Below are 16,433 nucleotides of genomic sequence, written 5' to 3' on the forward strand. Positions count from 1 at the left end.
CCAATCTACACACTCGATACATCGTTGTAATCGTCAGGGTCTGCAGATGGACATAGGCTCTATAAAATTAATAAATATACGTTATTTAAAAAATTTACCCAAAAAAAGTAGTCCCTTGGAAGAAGCGCCGGCTGCGACGTGCGTGCCCGACTTGAGGAGCGCGGGGAGGAGCGGCGTCCAGGAGCGCAGGGAGGACCGGCGGACATGGCGCGGGGAGGAGTGGTGAGGAGCGGTGGACAGGCGGTGAGGAGCGGCGGACAGGCGGGGAGGAGCGGCGGACAGGTTTGGAGGAGCGGTGAGCGGCGGATGAGGAAGGTTATTTATTTATTTATTTAGGAGCGGTGAGCGGCGGAAAAATGAAGCAAAAATGAAAATCGTGAGCAAGAGGAAGCAAACGAAGCATTACAAAAGTGAGCCAAACGGTGCATTACAGGAGGAAAAAGTTACGTGTGCAGGTTACAAAAGCGTACATCGTGAGCAAGAGGAAGCAAACAGAGCATTACAAAAGTGAGCCAAACGGTGCATTACAGGAGGAAAAAGTTATGTGTGCAGGTTACAAAAGCTTAGAAAGTAAACATAGAGGTATAGGAGGAAAAAGTGACGTGTGCAGGTAGCAAGAGGAAGCAAACGGAGCATTAAAAAAGTGAGCCAAACGGTGCATTACAGGAGGAAAACGTTACATGTGCAGGTTACAAAAGCATAGAAAGTAAATATAGAGGTATAGGAGGAAAAAGTGACGTGTGTAGGTAGCAAGAGGAAGCAAATGAAGCATTAAAAAAGTGAGCCAAACAGTGCATTACAGAAGGAAAAAGTTACGTGTGCAGGTTACAAAAGCATACAAAGTAAACATAGAGGTATAATACTGCAATATATGGAGGAAGGCTCCGGGGGAACCACGGACAACGTCGGGGCGGGCGGGGGCCCTGAAGCTTAATTACTGCCGGACAACATCGGGACGGGATGCTAGTACAAATTACAAAGACTAAAAGTTCTAAACCGGTGCTTCTAAAATATGCGTACTGCGATGTACCTAATGTAAGTCTAGTACGAGGGATGAAGTAAGTGAGGTGTAACCTAGGTTTTACTTTCTTTGCCAAGAATCTATCCAAGATTACTCCTAGGGTCTAATCAGCTCTGTACCTTGGTTTAGAATCAAGGAGGTCTGGTATCTCAGTCTCCGGACTCGATTTCTCAACACCCCGCAAGGGGAGCTTGGAAACACTGGAGATGGATTCTCAGCGAGAGAAAAGCAGCCTCTCTGTCAGTGGGTCAGCTGGAGGGTAGGCTTCCTTCGGCACTTGCTGTAGCGGACTGTGTCGGGTAGATAGTCGAACTGCTCCAGATAACCGTGTGTTTGCTAGTGCAGGTGTAGGCATATTTATAACTTGAAGGTGCCTGGATTGACGTAAAGTCGGACATAATAACGTCACCAAAGAACGGTAGTTCTTTGAAAACGCCATGATTTCTAGGACCAATCAATATTCAAGAAAGGGAATGTCCCTGACTGCTGAAACCGAGTATTTCCAAGAAATCGTTGTGGCTTTTAAGAACAAGTGGAAGTAGCCATGCCTGTATTAGGACTGCATGGGCTATGTCTAAATATGGGTATGATTTCTATGCCTATATAAGGGTAATGTGAATTATACCTATATAAGGGCATGAATCGGAAAAATTACAATAGGGTCCTAAAATGCTATACAACACCCACTCCACTTTATTATGTTTGACATTACTAAATACTATGCAAAACATACCTAAAGCATGTGTTTACAATCCCACCCAAAATGCATAAAATGCATTTGAAATGGTTGTGCATGAAAATGAGCATTTTTGCTGTACGCATGTAAAAGCATTATTTTCATTCAAAGCATGTAGAGTGACATTGAAAAAAATGCTTATCAGAATGAGTCATGAAATAACATTTATGAAATGGCTCTGAAATACAGAAGAAAGGTCAAGACCATTTCATTACAGAATATAAAAACTGTTTTGGTTGTGAACGAGTTCAAATATTGTCTCTTGGAAGTGTTCAAAGAATTCTTGTTCTCTAAGAATAGTTCCACTTTAAGCAGATTACTTAGTGCCAAAAAAGTACAATTTGGAAAAAGTTAAATTGAAGAAAAATAGAGTTCAAAAGTTAGAAGTCTTTGTTTGAAAAGTGAAGGTCGAATTCACTGTCGAACGCTGTGTTCCAACTTAAAAATCACTCTCGCTGTTGGGAGAAACATCAAATCTTTTAAGTTTAAAAAGAATTCATCTACTACTGTAGGTGAAAGTTCGACTACCTCGTTAAGCAGATCATTGTACACAGATGAGAAGCTTCGCCGTAAGCGTCAGTCGCATTAGCAATGTTCACAGTAGATGGTACCTGTGTGCCTGTTGGTCCACGTATCTCACAATCAGCTGGTTGTGCTGGTGAGAGGTCCATAAATGCCGTCATCAGGATTGGTAGCCGTTGGGGGCAACACAATGCACGAGTCATTACCGAACTAAGCAAAGCGTCAACATCCGGTGGCAGCGCTGATGGAAGTGTTAGACAGATTCTTCTCTCTCCACATAGCAGGCATCGTAGAACAAGTAAGAAACAATGTGGTATTCAGATCTCTTAAACAAACTAAGCCCAAAATGTGGATTATGTGCTCACAACACTTCATTGCTAGGGGAGTGTTCTCGATGGTTATCTGGGTGTCGTTGGTGGATTGGCTTGCCATATCGAAGCCGAAGTAGCAAAAATAAAATTCCTGCTGCGAGTCCCAAAACGAGAGGCAGTCCGCAAAACACAGAGTGCACCAAGTTTGGAAATATGCTGAGGACTGCTTCAAAAGGTGCTGACAGTCCCGAAAAATCGTCTTAAATACATGTACAATACCACTGGTATCAGACATGTTTAAGATATGACCTAACATTTCTGCAAAATATATGGGGCAGTTTGTTGATAATAGAGCATGTATCTCCGCAGACGACCTTGCAACTTGCAAATCATACATCTCTTTGGACGAGGTCAGTGGCACAGTTTTTTGTAAAAGAATGGCTTTCATTCTGCTTAAAGTACCAATTTGAATAGAAGAGATGTTCAGTGAAGGCCATAACGGCGAATTCCCGTCTGTCTTTGCTTTAGGAAACAATACTTGCAAACAACAAGTGACCCTGGCTGACACACTTACGAGATTTGCAATTCCTGGCATCATTCCACAACAGCTGTGATCATTCAACATTATGTAGCTCCCATCGGAAAGCTGCCTAAAATTTGGATCTATCACTGCTGCCGGAGAACCTTGCAGGTGGCAGGATAAGTTGGTCGAAGAACCATCATAAATGAATACCCTGACATAAAAGTGTATCGCTTAGTGCGCTGTTACATACTTCTTTTCCCCCACTCCAACATTTTTGTGTGTATGGTAAATCCCAGGTTGACTTAATGTATTCTTTACCCAACCTTTCATACAGGCCTGCTGGTATGTGTTTCAAGCAATACTGAAACTGGAAAATTGTCACTGGCAACGTAATGGTGCTAATGGTGCCATGTATTATCCATTCTATGGCAGGTTTCTCAGAAACAGTCAATGGTAATCTTTCCCGTTTTTCTTTGCTCAGCACCGTATAGTCCGCTCTCCTTTGTGCCAAAGAGATATTTTTATCTGTACGGTTAAATCCAGTAAACAATGACGTGGTGTTGATTAGATGCCAAGGCACATAGCCTGAACGAAGATTTTGTAATGTCCAGCCTAGCAGCATTATAGAACGCAATTGTGTCTGTCCATGTTGCAACATGAGCAAGTCCTGTTCCATTAAGTCAATGGCAGATGATACAATGCTGTCCAAAAATAAATTCTGGATGACAGAGTTGTTAACCCATTGTCAATTACAGAGAGAGCTTTCTCTAAATTAATACAATCAATTTCTCATATTCGTTTTGCAGTTTCCATTTGCGTGACTTTCAATGCTTCATTATAAGCAGCATAAATACCAGCGTATATGAAACGTTTATGAAGTGGTTTATGAGGTCCTAATAAGAAGTCTCTCAAATCAACGCCATCTTTAAGTAAAGTTAAGTGTTGTTTAACCTCTGTAAGTGTAGATTTTGTAGCCATTCAAGGCATAGTTTTCCTACACTGTATGTTGTTATAATCCCTGGATGTTGTCTTTGGACATATCTTGGGTCTGGCCTAGTTACTGTAAACTCTTGTGTCTTATTCAGGCATCAATCTTGACAGTTATTCGTGTCTTTGGGCCAGATTAACCATTTTTTCTAATAAGGATCAGTTCTGTTTTTAAGTAAAATTGATGTTACGTCGACCCCTCCCTCTGGAGTGTTTTTACTATCAGCTGTAGTCACAGGTACAGACGGTTTGTTTAAATCTTTTATCTTGGCTAAGCCAAGACAGGATGTTTGTTGAACAGTGTCATTCAAAAACAATATCTGTTCAGGAATAATGCAGGCTCAGAATAACGCTTCTAATCCCTGCACTTGCCAGCCTTTTGATCCCCAGACAGTTTTTGTTTCTATGTTGTCACTCCAGAAGTCGAAACCTAATGAAGACAGCTGGGCATAAAAGGCTGCTGAATAAATTAGTTTGGTATTTGTTAACACACTTTTTATTCCTGTCTTACTAACATTTTTAAAGTACAATATTTCCGGATTTGTGGTATTGAAACCTGAGAAGTATGGACATTTTTCATAGAATGTTTCTGAGCTACCCTTTGGTAGCCTGGACAATGTTCCAATTGATTGAAAGTATTTACATTTCTAGGGCTTGCAGATTTGTACAAATAATCCGATAAACCTTCTAAATATTCATGGTTTGTAAATTTTACAGACATCTCTAAATCTGACATCATATAATAAACAGTCTCAAAGTCCCACTCATCAGAAAATGTGCTGGGTGAAACAAAGTCACTCAGGGAAACCTTAAATTGGTGTAGGATCTTCAACAGCTCGGCAGGACCATAAATATCATAATCAGTTCTGTCCCATGCTATACAACCAGGTATAGGAACTGCTTTGATGTTCACGGATGACAGGTCTCTTTGTTCACGATGAGATGATTTGTGTGGCTTCAAGGGCAAGTTGATGTTCTTTCTTGCTGTGTCCATTTTACAAAATTTTCTATCTATCAGTTTTCTCAAACTTAAAACAAGTATGAGCCAAAGTAGGCAAAAAAATTCAACCCATGGTGAGACCAGATAAGTCTTTTCTAGTTCTTGAAAAAGTTCTGTTACTTAGTCTTTAAAAGTTTTATTTGCTGGCGTTGATTCGGGCTCACTGGGATCCTCAGAAAACATATCAAAGTTGATGAAATAGCCAGAGGCAGTTCTTAAATTGTTGGTATTGCATCCGGATTACATGAAATCGCTGGAGCTGCTTGGTCCCTTGTCATATTAGTATAGTCCGAGGCTATATCATTGTATACAGGAGTGTCTTCACGAACTGTTATTTGGGTTTCAAGAGGCACAAGTTCCATAGCTTTATTGCTTAGTCCTTCTTTTCTTACTGCGGATTCTTCAAAGGTGATGAGTCCCTCAGTTTGAACCTCTTGGATAGTAGCAAGATTTGGTCATCTGCTAAATCTTTAGAGTCCACTTGGCCTACTACTTATTATCAGCCACATGATGTGGTTTTACCAGATCGATGGACACAAACCGGTTCTCCTTTCTTCCAGCAAGGGGTGGCAGTAACACTGATCTTGATCCGTGGATTGCTAACACAGGTACTGGTTTTCTGTAAGAAGGCCCAAATTCCTTCTTGTCCGCAATATTTTCTCTGACTAGATCCCCAATCTATGGTAACCAGACAGGCCTTGCTAGGACAGGTATTTTTTCTTCAGTGGTCATTGGCTTCTGTAATATGTTGCTTAGACTTCTTCTTGTTTCATTTAAGTCCTGCAAAACAGACAAACGGTCTTTGATATCAAAGGGTTTTTATTCTACCACTGAAGTATGACGATCGAGGTCTTCGACAATCATTCATAAGGAGTGATTCCATCCAGAGAATTTCTTGGCAGATTGTTTAATCTACGTTGGACACTTATTAGATGTGTGACCCATCCGTCACCCAGGCCTAATACCCTAGCTGTTATAGATTGCTTTATGTCCCGGTTTTTTCTTTCCACTACCGAATTTCCCTCAGGATGGCATGGACTTGAGTACCGCAATGCAATGTTCAGATTGGCCATGACCTCCTTGTAAGCTCGAGAGCTGAACGCAGGACCCTGGTCAGAATGTAGCGTGCGGATTGTGTATGTGCTGATAAAGACTTGCAAATCTTTCATAACAGTTCGGGCATCAGCCGAGCGCTGAGGCCACATCCAAATGAATCTGTCCCAATAGTTGTGGGACCGCATTCGTCCATGTGGACATCTGCGTGTAGAAAGTCTAATGCTGTCTAACAATGGTGTCTGTACTCGGCTGGCTACACTGTAGTCAGGTATCTGGTGGCTTTCTCTGCTGCGATCTCTGTTGCAGTCAGTGCAATTAATTGCAAATTCGTGAATGTGGGCATTCATTCCTGGCCACCAGTATGTCTCTTTTAATTCTAGTATGGATTTAGAGATCCCTTGATGTATCAGACCCTCTCCCATATGTGCTTCTTGAATCAAAGCACCTCTCCGCCTCCTGTTTGGAATTACCCTATCCCCAACTCCAGGGATTCGAGCAAAAGGAACAGAGTTTGCATCAATTATGTATGAATATTTGAGTGGATATTTTAGAGGTAATGCTGCACTTTTGCCTTTGCTTGTGGCATTTACAGCTAGCATAGTTTTGCCGTCTATTTTTGTTTTTGAACGAGTGATTGCAGCTACGGAAGTCATTTGCACAGCTGCCATCGCGGCTTCATCAGCCAATGAATTCCATGCAACATGAACGCCATCACGCTGATGACTCAGTATATGGAACACATGAGTCTTTTTTTTGTAGTTCTTTCTGTAACTGAACTACTTGTTCCCGAAGCGATGTATGCATGATTGTGCCACCTTTTGCATCTTTGAAACCGTTTTGAACTCAGTTCTGTAAATATTCATTGTAAGATTGAACGCAGTAATATGAATGGCACACTATGAGTGTGGGGAATTCAGGATCGGTATTTTCAAACGCCACCTTGGAAGCCTTTAGTTCAGCTCGCTGAACTGTACAGTCTCCAAGAGATTGAGTTTTTGTGACCATAGGTCTGAATTCACCATCGCGCCAGCGACCTTTAACAATCGCACACGCAGCAAAATAAGCTTGTTTACCCCCAATTGCGGGTTGTGCTGATCCTTCTGTATAAATTATACATTCATACTGTTCCAGAGGCAGAATCTCAGAGGACATTTTTGTTCATATTGTAAAAATTCTTGAGTTTTCAAGTAGGGGTCAAATACGTATTCAACGTATGTTGCAGCAAGAGAGTTAACCCATTGTATCCATCTCTGATGTAAATCTTTTGCATTAGGAATGCTTGTTTTTGTCGCTGCCTCTAAGGCAGGTACAGGAGTAACAACCATTATGCACTTACCTTGCGCGAGAGCTCTCTCTTTTGCTACTGCAGTGTGAACTGCTGTCAGAATTTTTTCTGTTGAAGTGAATTGTGTATACAAGTGTGATTTGTAAGCAATTGGTACCTTTCTCCTTCATTAAAGGTAAGTGCGTGAATCTGCATTTTCCTGGGATTATTCTGATTATAAGGTTGCGTATGTTTATGCGTGTCTGTAAATGCGATGTTGCTAACATGTCAGTTTGCACTGAACGCAACATTTCTGTGTGTTTTTGAGTCCAATTAGTTGGTTTGAATTCAGGTTTGATTAATTTGTAGAGAGGTTTACCCCGTTCTGCGTAATTTAGAATGTAAGTTCTTCAGAAATTCAGGAAACCCAGAATTGACTGTAAGTTTTTCAGCGTTTTTGGAGGTTGGAGCAGTGCACATTTTTCTAAAAAGTATGCTGCCAGGCATTTTGCCTTCACTTGAACGATTTTATCCTAAGAATAGGATGTTGAGATGGGCAGTTCTTGATTTTTTAAAGTTGAATTTGTACCCTTCAGATGCGAACCCAAGTATTATGGTGTTCAAGTGTCTGTCCAAGTCATCGTCTGTAAGATAGATGTCATTGACATAAGATAATGCCTCATCATTATACGTTTGTAGTAATTCTGTTACTCTGGCTGAAAATAACCCTGGACTAGTCTTAAATCCCTGGGGGTGACGACAGAAGTGACGCTGTGTCCCCATAATTGAGAAAGCGGTCAAGTGCCTGCTTTCAGTTGCAATGTTTTGACAGAAGAAACTGTTAGAAATATCCATTGTAGTTTTATATTTTTTACGCAGAATGTTATTCATCAGTGCTGCACTGTGTGCATTTTGTACTGCAAAAGTTTTGCAACAAGATTTTAAATGTCTGTAGTCCAAAACCAGACGATAGGTATTGTCTGGTTTGGAAACAAAGGATTGTTCATTGACGAGGTGCATGTTTCAATCACCCCGTGGTATTCAAGTTAATCTAATATCTACCTGACCTGTTTTATAGCTTCTTGCATAACTGGATACTGCCTCTGAGCAGTTGGTTGATATTTTTAACTGGATTTTATGGTGAGGAGAATCCTCATCCCATCCTACATGATTTTTATATAATGCTGGAGCCTGGGCTACAGCCCATTTTCTGGCATAGGTGTATTTTAAGTGAATCGGAATATAATTGAATAAAGCTTGCATAATGATGTCTTCACCGTGTGGGCACTCCCTGACAAATGTTGGTGGCCAGTCTTTTTCAGCTAGAAGAATGTCATAACCCTTGGAGATCTTCTTCCAAAAGAGTGCTCTTATTTTCCTAGTTATATCCCCCCTCCATCCGGAGAGTTACTTTATATAACTTATGGGGTACACTAACCCTGGTATCAGCAGTTTCAACTTGAATGTATTCATTCAAGTCCACAGTCTCCAGATGATCCTTCAGGATCTTGCGAGCTATGGTAACTTCTACTGCACTGACCAGCATTGTCTGGGCCCACTCCCCATTCTTGAGTTGTGTCCTAAAGATCCTTAGCATGTCTGATTTTTAGACCTGCTACCTTCTTCTTGGTGAATTGGGTTTTCTTATTTTTTGGAACGTGTTGATCGTCTTTGGACTTCATGCGTTCTTCCTTTTGTTCTGACCGTCCTCTTCTTTTTCGGTTTCTGTGAGGAAGTCTGAAAAGTACGAGAGGAACATGTATCAGTATCTTGATATCTATCAGGTATTCTCAAATTATCCCAGTTTCTGAGGTTATATCTCTTTTCAGAGGACTCCTTTTGAGGAGACCTACCTCGGGATTGAGAACGCTTCTCTTTAGGAAGTGTTTGTTTAGTTTTTTCCCACTTCTTTTTAGGAGTAGTGAGAGTGTTTTTAATGAAGACATTTTCAGGAATTTCTGATAGTTGGGGTTTAACTGGTTTTCCACCCAAAACTATCTCTACCTAGTTCTTCATAGGATTTTTCTATTATTCTGGCCAGTTCATATGGTTGCTCAGTTACATCAAGTTCTTTTAATTTTTGGCGGATCGCCACGGATGCTGCTTCACCTTAATATTAGATAATATTATAGCTGAGACCTGTTTGAAATCTGTAAGTAATTTCATACCTAGATTTAAAGCAGGCTCTGCCCCTTATTCATTTTGAATCTGTTTCAGGACGTCTGGTATTACCGCCATAGACAGAACACCATGTGTTTTTGTGTAGATTGCAGCAAAGACTGTATCCCAAATGTCGCAGTCCTCCAGGTGTGGTGCGATCCCCATTGGTAAACAGATTGTTAGAATCCTGTGTTTCTCATGAGGTGTACTATGAGGAAATACTGTCTCTTTTTGAGTAATCTTTTGAGCTAACCAGAATGGAATTTGTTCCCTTTTTGCGGCCAATTTACCAATGACTGATTGTATATTCTCGGTGTAATTTTATTTGTGTTCCCCTGGTAAGGGGTTTGCTGTGGAATCCTGATAGCAGGTTGGACTGTTAGAGTCCGCATGACATATTGAACCAATTGTCTAAGTATTTTTGTTACTTTTTTTAGTTGAACTAATAGTTCTTGACCTGACATTTCTTCAATGGCAGGATGTGGTGTATTGCTGGCTAGTACCGGCCCTGTTGCTCCTGGTCTACCTAGTGGACCGAGCCAGGTAATGTGATTTTGATGTTGAAGCCGCCTTTAACCCAGAGCTGATGCTCTTTTATTAATCCACATTTGTAAAGCGAGAACAATCACCTGTAAGCGTCTCAAGGCGCTGGGGGCTGGGGGCCGTCGGGAAGATTAAGCAAGCTATTGCCCAGAGTCACATGGTGCTGGGCTAATCTGCCGCCGGCACTGGGGATCGAACCGTGATCCCCAGATTCCAAAGTCAGTCGCCCTGGCCACGGCGCCACACCTCTCCCTGCATGAACTCTCCCAGCATAAACATGACAACTTTGTTTCCCTAAGATAAAACATATCTTCAGAGTCATGGAAAATAGATATTTTACTCAGTCAATCGTGCATGCTTCGTTTCATCAGAGGTGCAGAGAAATAGAGAGACAGGCATTTTCAATAAAAGTATTTATTGTACAGTCTTCTTTCTCATGCAGAAGAAATTAACTGCTACAATCGTAATACTGGCTGTAAGGTATAATGCGTACAGCAAGAAGAGTACTATAAAATATAACTGTAAAAGCATGGTATGGTTTTGAGGCCATAAAATACATACATAAATAACAAAGACTAAAAGTACTCAACTGGTGCTTCTAAAATACGCCTACACCAATGTACCTAATCGAAGTCTAGTATGAGGGAAGAAATAAGTGAGCTGTTGCCTAGGTTTTAGTTTCTTTGCCAAGAATCTATCCAAGATTTCTCTTAGGGTCTAATCAGCTCCGTACCTAGGTTTAGAATGAAGGAGGTCTGGTATCTCGGTCTCCGGACTCGATTTCCCAACACCCCACAAGGGGAGCTGGGAAACACTCGGACTAGATTCTCAGCGAGAGAAAGACAGCCTCTCTGTCAGTGCATCAGCTGGAGTGTCGGCTTCCTTCGGCACTTGCTGTAGCGGGCTGCGTCGGGCAAGTAGATAGTTGAACTGCTCCAGACCACTGTGTGTTTGCCAGAGCAAGTGTAGGCATATTTATACCTTGAAGGTGCCTGGATTGACGTAAAGTCGGACATAATAATGTCACCAAAGAACAGTAGTTCTGTGAAAAGCCATGATTTCTAGGACAAATCAATATTCAAGAAAGGGGATGTCCATGACTGCTGAAGCTGAGTGGCTTTTTGGAACTAGTGGAAGTAGCCATGCCTGTATTAGACTGCATGGGCTATGTCTAAATATAGGTATGATTTCTATGCCTATATAAGGGTAATGTGAATTTTTACCTATATAAGGGCATGAATCGGTAAAATTACACTAGGTTCCTAAAACGCTATACAACAGGTGGTTCTCTCCGAAACGTTATGCCTTTACCCTCCTATTATGATACGTTTGTTTTTTGTGGTCTTCCAACCCTGTACACTTTACTACTGCTAACCAGTGCTAAAGTGCTTGTGATCACTCCTTAAATAATGACAACATTGTTTAACACCTATGTGCCTATTTAATTTACTTATACGCCCCTAGTAAAGTAATATACTACATACCAAGGGTCCATAAATTAATTACTACTAGTGGGCCTGTACCACTTATTGTGCCACACACTCAAGTAGCCCCTATTACAAGTCCCAGGTCTGCCATTGCAGTCTAAATGCAGTTTTAAACTGGCAATTTGACCTGACAAAATAATCCTATTGTCAAGCTTTAAAATCCTGTTTTATTAATATAAGCACCCCAAAGGTGGGCCCTAGGTCTCCCATACGGCAGTGTGCTTTGTAATTAAAAGGTTGGGTATGTACCTTTAAATTTTACATGTCATGGCAGCGGAAAAACTCACAAATTCGTTTTTCACTACTGGTAGGCCTACCTCTCCCAGAGGATAACGTTTAGATGCTTTATTATATTTATTAAGTGCTAACTTTCAATTGGGAACTGGATGGATTTCATGATTGGTGTCTGAGAAATTGTAATTTAAAATCTTCTTTAATGGTTATGTTAGATTTTAAGTTACAATTTTGAAAATGCCTCCTTTCGAAAGTTGGAAACACATTGAAACTTTTCAGACAGTCACCCCCAGTCAAAGATCTGGGTTTAATCCGTCACCCGTTGTTTAGCTCACTTCGCCACCCAAGTTCAGAACCAGTCATGCGCAAATCAGTCTTTTCCCTGTTCCTCATGGGAACAGTCCAGCCCGAATTGCCCTGTCAGGTTTTCCCTGGACTGGAAACAAGCATTGTGAAACTGGTTTAGGGGTAACACCCCGCATCAGAAAGTCTAGCTTGAATCCAGTGGCAAAGTGAGCAAGAGCAAGAGACCCAAGTCTGGACATATGCTCCCAACTTAGGGCGAAAAAAGCATACTCAAGGAGATAAAGGACGGATAATTGAAACTTTTCAGACACTCACCCCTGTAACAGATCTGGTGCAGTCCTCTTTTTTTTCTTCCACAGGTCAATTAGTGTTATGAAGAGTCTGCCCCACGGTGCACATTTATGCCAGAGTGTCAATAGGAGTGACTCCTGGCCCCTCCCTAACTAATAGGGGAAAATGTTCCCAGGGGTAAACCTACCCACCTTTGGAGCGGGTCCTGTGTGCCCTGATGCAAACAATCCCATAGTGTCCCTCTCCACCTAAAAACAAGATGGCAGGAACTTTTTTCCACTTTTGAGAGCTTCTGTGCCCACCGTAGAGCTGTGCTCTTGGAAAATCTAAACTCACCTTCCCCTGGGATTGGTGCCTGGTATAATAGAAGGACATAGGAGGGTGAATGCACAGGTGTCAGGTAAATGTGCCTATGACAGGCCAGGCTCAGTTGAAGATAAATAAGTTCCTGGACACAGACAAAATGGTCCTCCTGTCGGAGGAACAGAACACTTCCCCACACCCAAGTCCTTTGTCTCAGCACTGGAGGGAGGTTCACAACTTATCAAAGTGACCTATTCAGCTCCTGGGTGACAATTGGAAGCTCATGCACATGATGTTCTAGAGGCTTTAGGCAGGAACAAGGGGATTTCGAAAAGTACATTTTCTAAAAAATTTATGAAACATTTTACTTTACTAATGGGTTGAGCTTGTAAAAGTTATTTTAAAATGTCCAAACATGCATTTTGAAGCTGTTTATGAATTATTAAATCTACACTGCCATGTGCCAACACAGACACCCTTACATCACTGTGCAGGGGTGGTTGTGGTCGGTATAACTTTTTGGGTAGGAAGAAGTCCCTTCTTCCACAAAACCTACCAATGAGAAAGGCAATTTCTTCTTGTCATAGCACTATAGAATGCAGCACACATGCAAATAGGAAAAACTAGAAGAAATGCAAATATTTCTCCATAGTTTGCCAGCCTCAGGGAGGTGCAGGATTTTTCACAAGTTCATGTGTACAGGTCTTTGCGGATATGAATTTGTGTCAAAATCCATGGGTGAATGTTCTAGAATCACCATGTACGCATCAGGGAACACCTCATCGATGCAAAGTAATGAAAGGCAGAGCATTGTGCTAACGTTGCATTACTTTGGGCTATAACCCAACGAAAATCATGACTTGTGTCGGATTGTAAATAACAACACAACACTGTGTGTAGGGTCTGACTTCAAAATGTAACACAAACCTGACACAAAGGGGTCCATTAGGATTTCAGGTGGTTGCACCACCGCGGTGGTGGCGGGGCGGAAAAACAGCTTTTTCCGCCCGCGAGCAGCAGTACCCACGTCCACCACATTAGGATAGCAAAACATAGGTCATTTCCCGCCCCCCGCGGAGCGCTGAGCACCACCATCAAAGAGCGCCCGCAACCGCGGCAGTGTGAGCCAATCGAGACTCACCGCCGTGCGGAATGACATCCGTCCGCTCTACAAATTAGGATGGCCCAAACAAGCAGACGCACCGCAGCAGAGACACCGCCCAACCTGAGCAGGCGGAAACTCGACAGAGGAGCATGATAGCTGAGACCCGGTCATGAACGCGATGGAACCAGCCCTCCACATGCATCCGGTGATGTACCTCATACAACACTACCTTCAGATGGGCTGCCGCGGACGCCGCCGCAGGTACACAACTACACAAATACAACTCACAACACACAGGCCGACATAGGGTGCAAACACCACACAGACACCCTGCTGGGGGTCACAACATCCACAAGGGCACCCACACATGACCCACCTGACAACAAGGCACCCCTCAGCATCCGGTACAAACATCGACCGCCAACCAACAGCAACGTCCCGCTCCCGGTCACGTCACCACCGCGGTCAACACATGCGCGCAAAGCAGAAGGCAGGGCCACTCCAAGGCATGGGCAGGGCACAAACACCACAGGGACACACCACCCCAAACCAAACAGCAACACACCCCATCAAGTCACAGGCCAGGTGCCCATACTTGGCACCCCCATGTACACCAACAAGCAACAAGTACTGCAGCAAGCAAGCACAATACACACCCTGCACCACACAACACACAACCAGGGAGACAGCCACTGCAGGAGTGGCTGACAAGGAACACACAACACCAGTGCCACACACACTGAAGGCCCACAATCCTTGCCAGCACATACACACACAAACAAACACACACCCTGGGTGTAGCCACAAACACAACACACACACACAGGGATGCCTCAACAGATGACTGCACAAGAACAACACACAAACACTACAGGAACACATACTGAACCCCAACAGAAACAGAAATACCCTGTCAGCCAAACTAGGGAAAGGCAATGGGAGCACAGACACAACAGGAGTTCACAACATCATCACTCAGGAACAAAACACACACACCATAACACAAATCACACAAGAAGTGCATCAGGACAAACCCACACTGCCACATCAAACCAACCACAGATGCACATGAAACACTATTCAACAAACACCACAGGACATCAGGGGATGCACATCAGGCAATGCCAGGGCCACATACACACAGCACTGCATGCACAACAAGCATTGTGTGCATATCAAGCACAACAGCGACACACGGACATGATTGACACAACCTCATCACACACACCACAAACCAACACAGCACAAATACAACAGCACACACAGGAAGTGAAGCAATACTAGAGCCAACACACACACATCCAACACAACAACTACACATGCATCACTCTGGGATACAAGAGCCAAGCAATCCCCACTAGAGCACTGGGCAGCACACACAGCTGAAGTGCACATGACCACCATAAAATGACCAATAGCACAAGGACAGCACACATACACCATTATGGCAATGTTCAGAGAGGAACAGCACTGATTGCCCAAGAACTGCACCACAGAGCACATGCTCACAAATGAAGTGATGGGGAGGCACACACACATGGAAACCAAGGGGACCGCTGACATCAAAGTTAAATACCCTGCATGTCAGTAGCAGACGTGTAAGGGGTGTACCACACACAAATAGAGGGAGGGAAGACCCACAATGGCCAGGCACAAGTGGCACACATAGGGGATGGCTTAACAGCATACATACCATGCCATACAGGAGGAGAAAAGCCACCATGTGCCTGCAATGCATGACAGACTCAAACACAATGCCAGTGTGGAGCAGCAGGGCCATACAGTCTACACAAACACACCCAAGACACATTGAGGATCAAACAAACACAACACTGATGTGCAACTCACACACTTTGCACACATCTAACTTACCAACACAACAAGTAGGAGTCACACACAACAGCATGGAGACACCAACACACAGCACAGTGCACAACAAACAGCTCACACAAGTGCATACAATCTGATACACAGGGCAAGACAAAACAAAAAACAGGCACACAACTCCTGGGTGACAGATGTGTGTCTCTCACAATCCAGGGGCACACACACATCCACTACAAATGTACACCCTTCACACTGCACACCTCTGCTACACCGAAGACCACGCATCTCATGTAGGCCATGGTACCAGAACAAAGGGCCAATACAATATGACCATACACATACACGGCTGTGCACACATAAAGGAATCCACACACATACATCATTACATATCCCAGCCTGCTTCCAAATCTTTACATCGCATCACACCCTGTGCTGGCAGTGTCCCCCAACCTTCGATGTGAACAGTGTAGCCAACAATAGCAAATCACGAAGAAGAAAACTGCATGGCAGGTAAAATAGCCATCACAGATTACACTAATATCAGGTTCAGAATGGACAGAAGACCCTGTCACCCCTGTCTAAAAACCTGATGCCTGCAAAGAGCTTTGTAATGTTGAAGTGATACATAGAGCATGGGGCACAGCCAATGAAATGCAAACACCAAAATAACTTTCATCAGCAAGGACACTGACAAAACACACAACAGGAGTAACTGTATTGATTCACACATTGCACAACTGTAGCAGTAGAACAATAG

The sequence above is a fragment of the Lissotriton vulgaris genome, chromosome 3_2, assembly GCF_964263255.1.
Source record: "Lissotriton vulgaris chromosome 3_2, aLisVul1.2, whole genome shotgun sequence".
NCBI lineage: Eukaryota > Metazoa > Chordata > Amphibia > Caudata > Salamandridae > Lissotriton > Lissotriton vulgaris.